Source organism: Silene latifolia, chromosome Y (genome assembly GCF_048544455.1).
Source record: "Silene latifolia isolate original U9 population chromosome Y, ASM4854445v1, whole genome shotgun sequence".
Classification (NCBI taxonomy): Eukaryota; Viridiplantae; Streptophyta; class Magnoliopsida; order Caryophyllales; family Caryophyllaceae; genus Silene; species Silene latifolia.
In genome coordinates this window covers 398,495,505-398,504,206 of record NC_133538.1, presented here as the reverse complement: position 1 = coordinate 398,504,206, position 8,702 = coordinate 398,495,505, and positions in this window count along the sequence as shown.

Here is an 8,702-nt window from a genome sequence, read left to right as displayed (position 1 = left end):
GATTGGTGTGATTGTATGTGTGATTTGTGTGAGTGTCATTTATCGGATTGTTGATATGTATATAAATTGTGGGATTAGTACTGACCCCGTTTAAATGTTTTAAAAACTGTGGTGATCCATTCGGGGTTGTGAGCGATTTGTTTGACGGGTATATCTTGGATACGCGTGGGATCTAGGCTGGGGATGGAGTCATCACATATCGTAGTCTTTAGTCTTCCATTTGTGTTTGTTAAGGCAGTTCCATTCAATTGGTTTATAGTTTGAGAACAGTTGTATTTTGCTTACAGTTGGTTTTGTTATGTAACCACTTAAACTTATTTAATAAAGTATGTTTCTTCATTGTCTTATGATTATCATGCCTCGGGTAACCGAGATGGTAGTATCCTTATACCTGGGTGGTCCTGGTAAGGCACTTGGAGTATGGGGGTGTTACACCCACAACCTCTTACTTAAGGTGACTTGTTATTACCACTATAACACATTCATCGTGTTGTTATTTGCGTATCTCTTTTAGTATATAACTTTGTGAAAATCTGAGTTAATAAATAAAGTTAATAAATAATTGTAGTGGAGATCATATGTACCTATAATTATTACAGGATGTACATTTACTATTAAGATGTACTTGAATAAGTATTGAAACATACCTTGTAAGTAGACCTGTCAAACGGGTCGAACGGGCGGGCTACGGGTTTGGTCATTTCGGATTTGAGTACAATCAGGTCAGGTCTATTTCGGGTTTGTAAAATACGGGTTTATACGGGTTTTGGGTTGGGTTTAAGGTCATAATGGGTCTAATTAACGTCTTTTTACAAATTTTTTTCTTTCTTTAATTTTACTTATAAACATATAGTTATTCTTAATTTTTATTTTTTTCTAGTTTTAATATATAATATTAGTAAGATTAAACATTTTTTGCTTAATATATTCAATATCACAACGTTATACGAAATATTAGATCGATCAATTGTTACACGTACGTGACAAGCGGTGACTATATTTATATGGTATCATTTGAGTAATTAATCATGCGATAAAATTATGTTTTTAAATAAATATTAGCATATTTTATTCCAAAACTTTTAAAGTTCAGACTATTTTTATCATTATATATGGAGTATTAGTTTTATTGGCTTTAAATACAAAGTTTTAAAAACTTTACCTATTTTCGGGTCGGGTCACGAGTTTAGCGGGTCTTGACTAGACCTGGCAAAGCGGGTCACTGTTCGGGTTTGGATCGGGCCAATTCTAGTCGGGTCAGTTCGGGTTTCTCATATTATCGGGTTATTTTGGGTCGGGCCGGGTTGTTTCGGGCTTAAAATGTTTTTCGGGTATGTTGGTCGGGTCATTTTCGGGTCAAGCGGGTCGGGCTATTTTTGGTTCGAGTAATTTTTGGGTCAACGATTAAGATAAAAAAAGTACGTTTAGTATTATTACCTATTTTTAATTCAGTATTGATAATTGATTCTTTATCTTTAACATTAACAATATTAAGTGTTCCTTTAAATTGGTCATTTTAAGTCTTTTTTGTTCAATTAGAGTTGTGTTTTATTGGATCGTTTTCGGGTCGGGTGGTTTCGGACCGGGTGTAATACTACGGTTTTCTGTACAGTTGGGTACTCTATCGAGTAAGTGAGTTTTGGTTTCGAAACAGTGTACTGTCTGATGGGTACTATCGAGCAGGGGTTACTCGATCGAGTAAGTGACTTGATCAAGTAAGTCGGTTTTGCGGGTTATTTTGCCGGGTTTTGTTAGCAATGCGAGAAAGATATATAAACACCTTTCGTCAGTTTCTTTTTTACTTTCACCTTTTTCTAAAACTTCACAAGACCGTCGTATTATGGGTAAGATCCTTGTACAGTTTTTATGTCGTTTCTTTGATTTTAGTCAAATCCCTAATTGGGTATTTTGGGAGATTTTGGGAGTATTGTGTTTGTTAAATAGTAATTGTGTGATTGTGTGATTATAGGATGTGATTTCGTTGAAGAACGGTTTTAATTAGCTGATTATGACGATCTTGGCGAATTGCTTTTCCAGGTAGGGTTTTCCTACTCGGTTACTGTTTACATGGTATTTCATAGTCGATTGGTGATCTTTGTGATTTTGTGATATTTGTCATATTGGTATTGTGATTGGTAATTGTTGTTGTATAATTGGTTGGATGTGTTTGTCTGTGGTTCGCGAGGCGCGTCCTCGGCTGAGTGAAGTCACTTGCGGGAGTGGCTTCACGCCCTTGATTCGCCCTCTGTGGAACCCGCCACGGGAGGGAATGTGCACATTAAGGAACTTGGATTTTCGCTCGGAGTTGATGAGCGGGGATTTGGTGGGTTCGGCTGCGGTCGCCCATTGGCGGTGTGGAATATCTGTTGCGATGGATATTCTGGAAGGACTACACACCTTAGTGTGTAGTGAGGTGTGTGGAGATATGACGGAGTTGGGTGATTGTATATTGTTATCTTGCTTTATCTTATATTGTGTAATCAGTAACTGACCCCGTTTAAATGTTAAAAAACTATGGTGATCCATTCGGGTGGTGAGCAGTTGTCTAGCAGGTATACTATAGATGCGCGCGGGATTAGCTGGGGATGGAATCGCCACGAGCCTGATAGTAGTCTTCCGCCGTCTTATCATAGTACTTTTGTTACATTTTTTTTGCAAAAAGTTATCATTTCATTTCATGTAATGAAAGGAAATTACAATTTTGCAAGACTATCACACTAGAAAACAAGGTGACTAAACTGCAAAGCAGCCAAGCAACACTAACCCTATTCTAGGACAAAAGAGTAGATATTACCAGCTGATGAGAGCTGGACTTATTTTTACTAAAGATCCGAACTAAAACTTGATGCTTGATTGTTTGAACAATTGTTGAAACAACATTAGCCTGGCTCTGAAAAACTCGAGAGGTCCTCTCCCTCCAAAGCTAATAGGTAGTAGCAGCTAAAGTTACTTGAAACCAGACCCTACGCCAGGTTGCTCGTAGCCCAGCAGCATTTATCAACTCATAATCAAGGTTCTGGGCATTCCTATCAATTCTCATCCAGCTAAACATGGACTGCCAGACCCTACTTTTGTTACTTTAGTTGTAGTTTGGTTTTAGAAAATTTGTACTTTACTTTACAGTTGGTTTTAATGCAATCACTCTAAACTTTATGCTTAAATTATGTTTCTTGATGGTCACTTTTGATTACTATGCCTCGGGTAACCGAGATGGTAGCACTTCCATGCATTAGGTGGTCTTGGTAAGGCACCTTGGTGTATGAGGGTGTTACAAAGTGGTATCAGAGCGACGATTTTGGAACCTGTAACTAATGAACCTAATGAACCTAGGGAGTCAAATTAAAATGAACCCGGGTAGGAGTTGTTAGGAGCTAATGCAAAGACTTGGGAGACGTCCTAAAGTCGTGAACTCGCCCTACAACTTTGAACCGGTCACTATGGGGTGTCATGGGATCGCTATGTGTTTACTAATGTTCAATTGCGTATGTTGGATGATGTGTTGTATGGAAATGTTGGAAAATGATTGTGGTGGAATGGGGAATGTGGTGAAAGAAGATGAAGTGGACATATGATAAAGTGTAGTGAATAAGTGTGTTGCATGATAGTTGGTTTATAATGTGGTATTATAGTAACATGTGAATAGAATGTTTGCGTTTGATATATATATATATATATATATATATATATATATATATATATATATATATATATATATATATATATATATATATATATATATATATAGGGTTGAGATCCGGTGAGAACCACCCATATAATGAGAACCATGAGAACCCTCACTAAATCTCCACTAAATCTTATTCCGAAAGTTTTGATAGATTATTTACCATTAGTTTCGTTGATTCAAACACATTTTTTAGTATCACTAAACAAAATTTATTGATTTTATTAACAAAATATAAACTTAATGTTCAAAAACACAATTAGATATACTAAAACGGTTATAGATGCACGAAAACGACTACTACGTGCATGAAAATTTTTACATGCAAGCATGAAAATGATTACTAGGTGCATGAAATAACAGGCTCTAGGTGCACCAAAACCAGTTCTAGGTGCATCAAAAATGTTAGATACATAAAAGTCAGTAGTAGGTGCATGAAAATTAATAAAATGTATCTCGCCTCGATTTCCGTCACAAGTACATATTTTCTAAACTAAGAAATATGTTATCTAGCCATAAAATTCTATGACGAATCCAAATATGTCATTAATTTTTTTTAAAAAGGTCCGTAAGGTGAAGTTCTCATGGTTCTCATTATGTTGGTGGTTCTCACCGGATCCCAATTCTATATATATATATATATATATATATATATATATATATATATATATATATATATATTTGTTGCGAAAAGTTATAGAATAAAAGCATGCGGGCAGTACATGATTGGTAAGTTGAATACTATTTTATCATGATGGATGTTATTGTTTGGTTTTTGTATATAGTAACATGTGGTTAGGGATACTGATTTTACGAGTATCGAGTTGGTTTTGTTTACTTTGTTATTGTTTAAGTTGTTTGGAAGTAAAAATCAATAGTTATGTTGTTCGATTATAGAGGAGCTGCCTTTAAACTGTTATAACCTGAGATGCATATATGATATTGATGTGATTTCACTTGGGGTGATAGCTTGTTCTCTTACGATTCTAGCGATAGGTCACACGCTCAAAATGACCAAGAAACGAGTGAGATATGATCGTTTTACGAAAATTGGACAGTGCTGAGAACTGCGTAGGGTACTCGATCGAGTGCACCTCTTGGTACTCGATCGAGTACCCCTTACTCGATCGAGTAGCCCTGGTAATTTATTGTACGTGCTTCTGACCTTCACCTACTCGATCGAGTAGCCCTGGTAATTTATTGTACGTGCTTTTCTTTTTTACCTCCATACATGTCATAATTATTTAAAAGATGTTCTTTTTCTTCTTTATGCATTGTTTTACATATGCGTTGGTCCTGAAGCATAAGTTACTAGACCATGTGAGGTAAGGAGTAGCACCTTATGATGGGTATGAGTTTGGTGGGGAGGACATGAGTTATACGTGGTTGTGATGGATAGTGGAAAAAGAAAAGGGAGATTGATGAGCTTATTGAGGCATGGAGCATGATTTGTGAGACGTGGTGAGGGATATAATTGTGAGTTTGAGTGTAATGTAAGGTAAGTGTATATGGGCAAGGGGTGATGTTAGTATAAGGAACGTGAGAATGAAAAGGTTGAGATGAGGAATGCGAATAGTGGCAAATTGGGATGTTTAAGGATTTATGGAGGAAGATGGTTAGGATTGTGTTGGTTAAGCATATATGTGACGGAAGGTCGTTATAGAGGGATGGAAATGAATAGTGTTTAGTGAGATCGAGTTATGCCACGAAGTGTAGGTAGTGGCCAAGTTTGGGAATTTGTATCATCAAGAGATGAAACTAGTGTGTGATTTCCTTTGGCAATTAACGGTATGAAATGAACTTTGGTTTCTAGAGGCGAACAAAAAAACGTTGATTGTGTGGAATTATTGGTGACAAGTGTGAGTGATAGCATGATGAGAGAAGACTCATGGTAGGAAAGAGTGAGATGGTACTGATATGAAATAATGGGATTTGAGTTTTGGAGCAATGAGAAGGTAACCGGAGCACTAAAGAGTTAGGAAGAAGGAATAAAGAGTTGAATTGTTAATTGATTTTTGTCGAGTATAAAAGGAAAAGAATGAGAGGAGTAAACTAAGAGAATGTTGACCGGAGTTATACGATATTGAAGTAAGGAATCGTCGAGATGTGGGATACTATCATGAGGGTGTGAGTTAATGGTTATATAGGAATTTCAGGATGACATGTTAGTCATGAGTTTCGAGTAATTAAGGGAGTAAGAAGTTGGTAGAGTATCTACACGATATAAGATTTTGGTGGAGAGTTAGGTGACGATACAATTAAGGATAGAATTGGGAAGAATGTTAAGGTAGATTTTGTTGATGGATTTGATGCTCGTTATTTGGGATGTTTAACCGAAGATAGGAAATGATCTGGTATATTTAGAGGTGAATGTAAGAGATTTGTTATACTACAGTGGTGTTGTGGTGTTGTCAGTAGTGGTTAAGAGTGATGATTAATTGGAAAGGTAGCCATTAAAGAGGTTGATTTTGTAGAGGCCGGATTGGTATGTGTGATTGTGATGGAGTATAAGATGTGGTTATAGGAGACGATTTCTAGTAGTTCGGTATTAATGATATGAGTACTTTTGTCAGGAAGTGATAGTTATGCGAATGGGAGAATGTGTTATGCGGGGCATACGAGTTAAACTAGGGCGAGAGGTAACCTTTATCAGGTGATAACTTACGTGATCAGGATTGGTTGGTTAGATTCGATTATGGGTCTATGATTTGTGTAAGTGTTTATGTGAGGTTCCGACCTCACGCATGGTGGTATAATGCGACAGTCATAAAGCTGTTATCTGAATGTTCCGTAATATATGTTGGGTATGGTAACCTAATGGAATGATATTCAAAAGTTATAGTTTGGGCGATCTGGCATGGCTAGTTATACTTGTATGTGTATTCATGATATATGTTTATTCCGTGTAATATGTTGCGTTGTGATCTAGTAAAAAGGTTTTAAGGGAGTTTTCTCGTCAAGGAAGTTATACTGAGTCAGTGTTTATGGGATTCTATAAGTTGCGATGACTATCGACGTGGTTGTTGTGCCTCGGGTGGTGATCCGAGCACGATACTTCATGTTGTGATGCTGGTATTTTCGCGCTGCAGTGCGGCTGTTGGTGGCGGTGTTGCGATGCTGTCATTGGTTGCGTTGGAGTAGAGGGGATACTTATGAGACGAGTTTTCGAAAGTGTATACCAGTTATATAGATTGTTGTTTTGTTTATTGTTGTTTCCTGTAAGTTTCGGTGTGGACATATAGACTGTTGTTTTGTTTATTGATGTTTCTTACCAGTTTTGGCTTGGGAGTGAGGGTGGAGTATGATACGAAAGAGAGTTGGGTATTTTTCCATTGTTGTCATGGTATAATAATTTTATGTTAATGGGACACAGTTGTGAGAGGTTGTTAGAGTACTTTTGATCTTGTTTTAGATGAGGCCTTGTTGGACAGAGTTGTGGCAAAAGAATTGTGGTAATGTGGAACAATTGGAGTTTTGTTTATGCTAAGGATTTTGTGGTATAGGTTAGGTGGTGTGCCGAATGAATTGAGGTATGAGAACTGTTAGAGAAACAGAGCCCTGGATATAGGAACGGTTGTAGGTGTCAAGGTTATAGTCGGTTATCGTTGACATGCGGTGGTGATGGGGATAATGAGAAGATATAGCTAAGGATCTAGTATTATTAGTGAGTTAGGAGGACTTAACATTAATCTTAAGCGGAGTAGGATGCGACAAAGAGAGTTTGATGGTTGTACATATTGTAGTAGTTGTGGAAGTTTGAGTCTTGGTAGAGAATAAAGGGTGGATTTGTATTGTGGTTGATATTGTTAAAGGTCATGACCGTGCTTGTAGTAGTATGATGTTTAGGAGGGTGAGTAACTTCGATAGTGTTAACAGTTTGGGCGATGATGTTTATGTGTATGAGTAAACTTCGAGGACGAAGTTCATTTTAAGGGTGGTAGAATGTAACATTCCGTTTGGTGGTTAATCTCGCTTGGTGGATTGTCTTGATATTGGATTTTCTAGTAGAGAATATATTAGTAAGACGGAGCTAGCGGTGTTTGTGGATCGTATTCGGTAGTATATGGATTTAGTGTCGAGAGGCTATAATATAGTTGATACGATATCGTGGGCCATGTTATGGAGGTAGGCATAGTTGGTGGAGTTAGTGTTAGGAGTTCATGTTTTATAGGTTGCGTTTGAACTTCGGGGACGAAGTTCCTTTTTAAGGAGGGAAGACTGTAATACTACGGTTTTCTGTAAAGTTGGGTACTCTATCTAGTAAGGCTTACTCTGTCGAGTAAGTGAGTTTTGGTTTCAAAATAGTGTACACTCGATCGAGTACTCCACTTACTCGATCGAGTAAGTCGGTTTTGCGGGTTCTTTTGCCGGGTTTTGTTAGCAATGCGAGAAAGATATATAAACACCTTTCGTCAGTTTCTTTTTCACTTTTACCTTTTTCTAAAACTTCACAAGACTTAAACAAGTTACGTTTCTTTCTCCTTCGCATTTCTATCAAATCCTAAGGGCTAGAGTCATCGGATCGTTTTGTTCTTTACGCCGTTGAGACCGTCGTATTGTGGGTAAGATCCTTGTACAGTTTTTATATCGTTTCTTTGATTTTAGTCGAAACCCTAATGGGTATTTTGAGAGATTTTGGGAGTATTGTGTTTGTTAGACAGTAATTGTATCATTGTGTGATTATAGGAGGTGATTTTGTTGAAGAACGGTTTTGATTACCTGATTATGACGATCTTGGTGAATTGCTTTTCCAGGTAGGGTTTTCCTACTCGGTTACTATTTACATGGTATTTGATAGTCGATTGGTGATGGTTGTGATTTTGCGATCTTTGTCATATTAGTATTGTGGTTGGTAATTGTTGTTGTATAATTGGTTGGATGTGTTTGTCTCTAGTTCGCAAGGCGCGTCCTCGGCTGAGTGGAGTCACTTGCGAAGTGGCTTCACGCCCTTGATTCGCCCTCTGTGGAACCCGCCACAATAGGGGATGTGCACATTAAGGAACTTGGGTTTTCGCTCGGA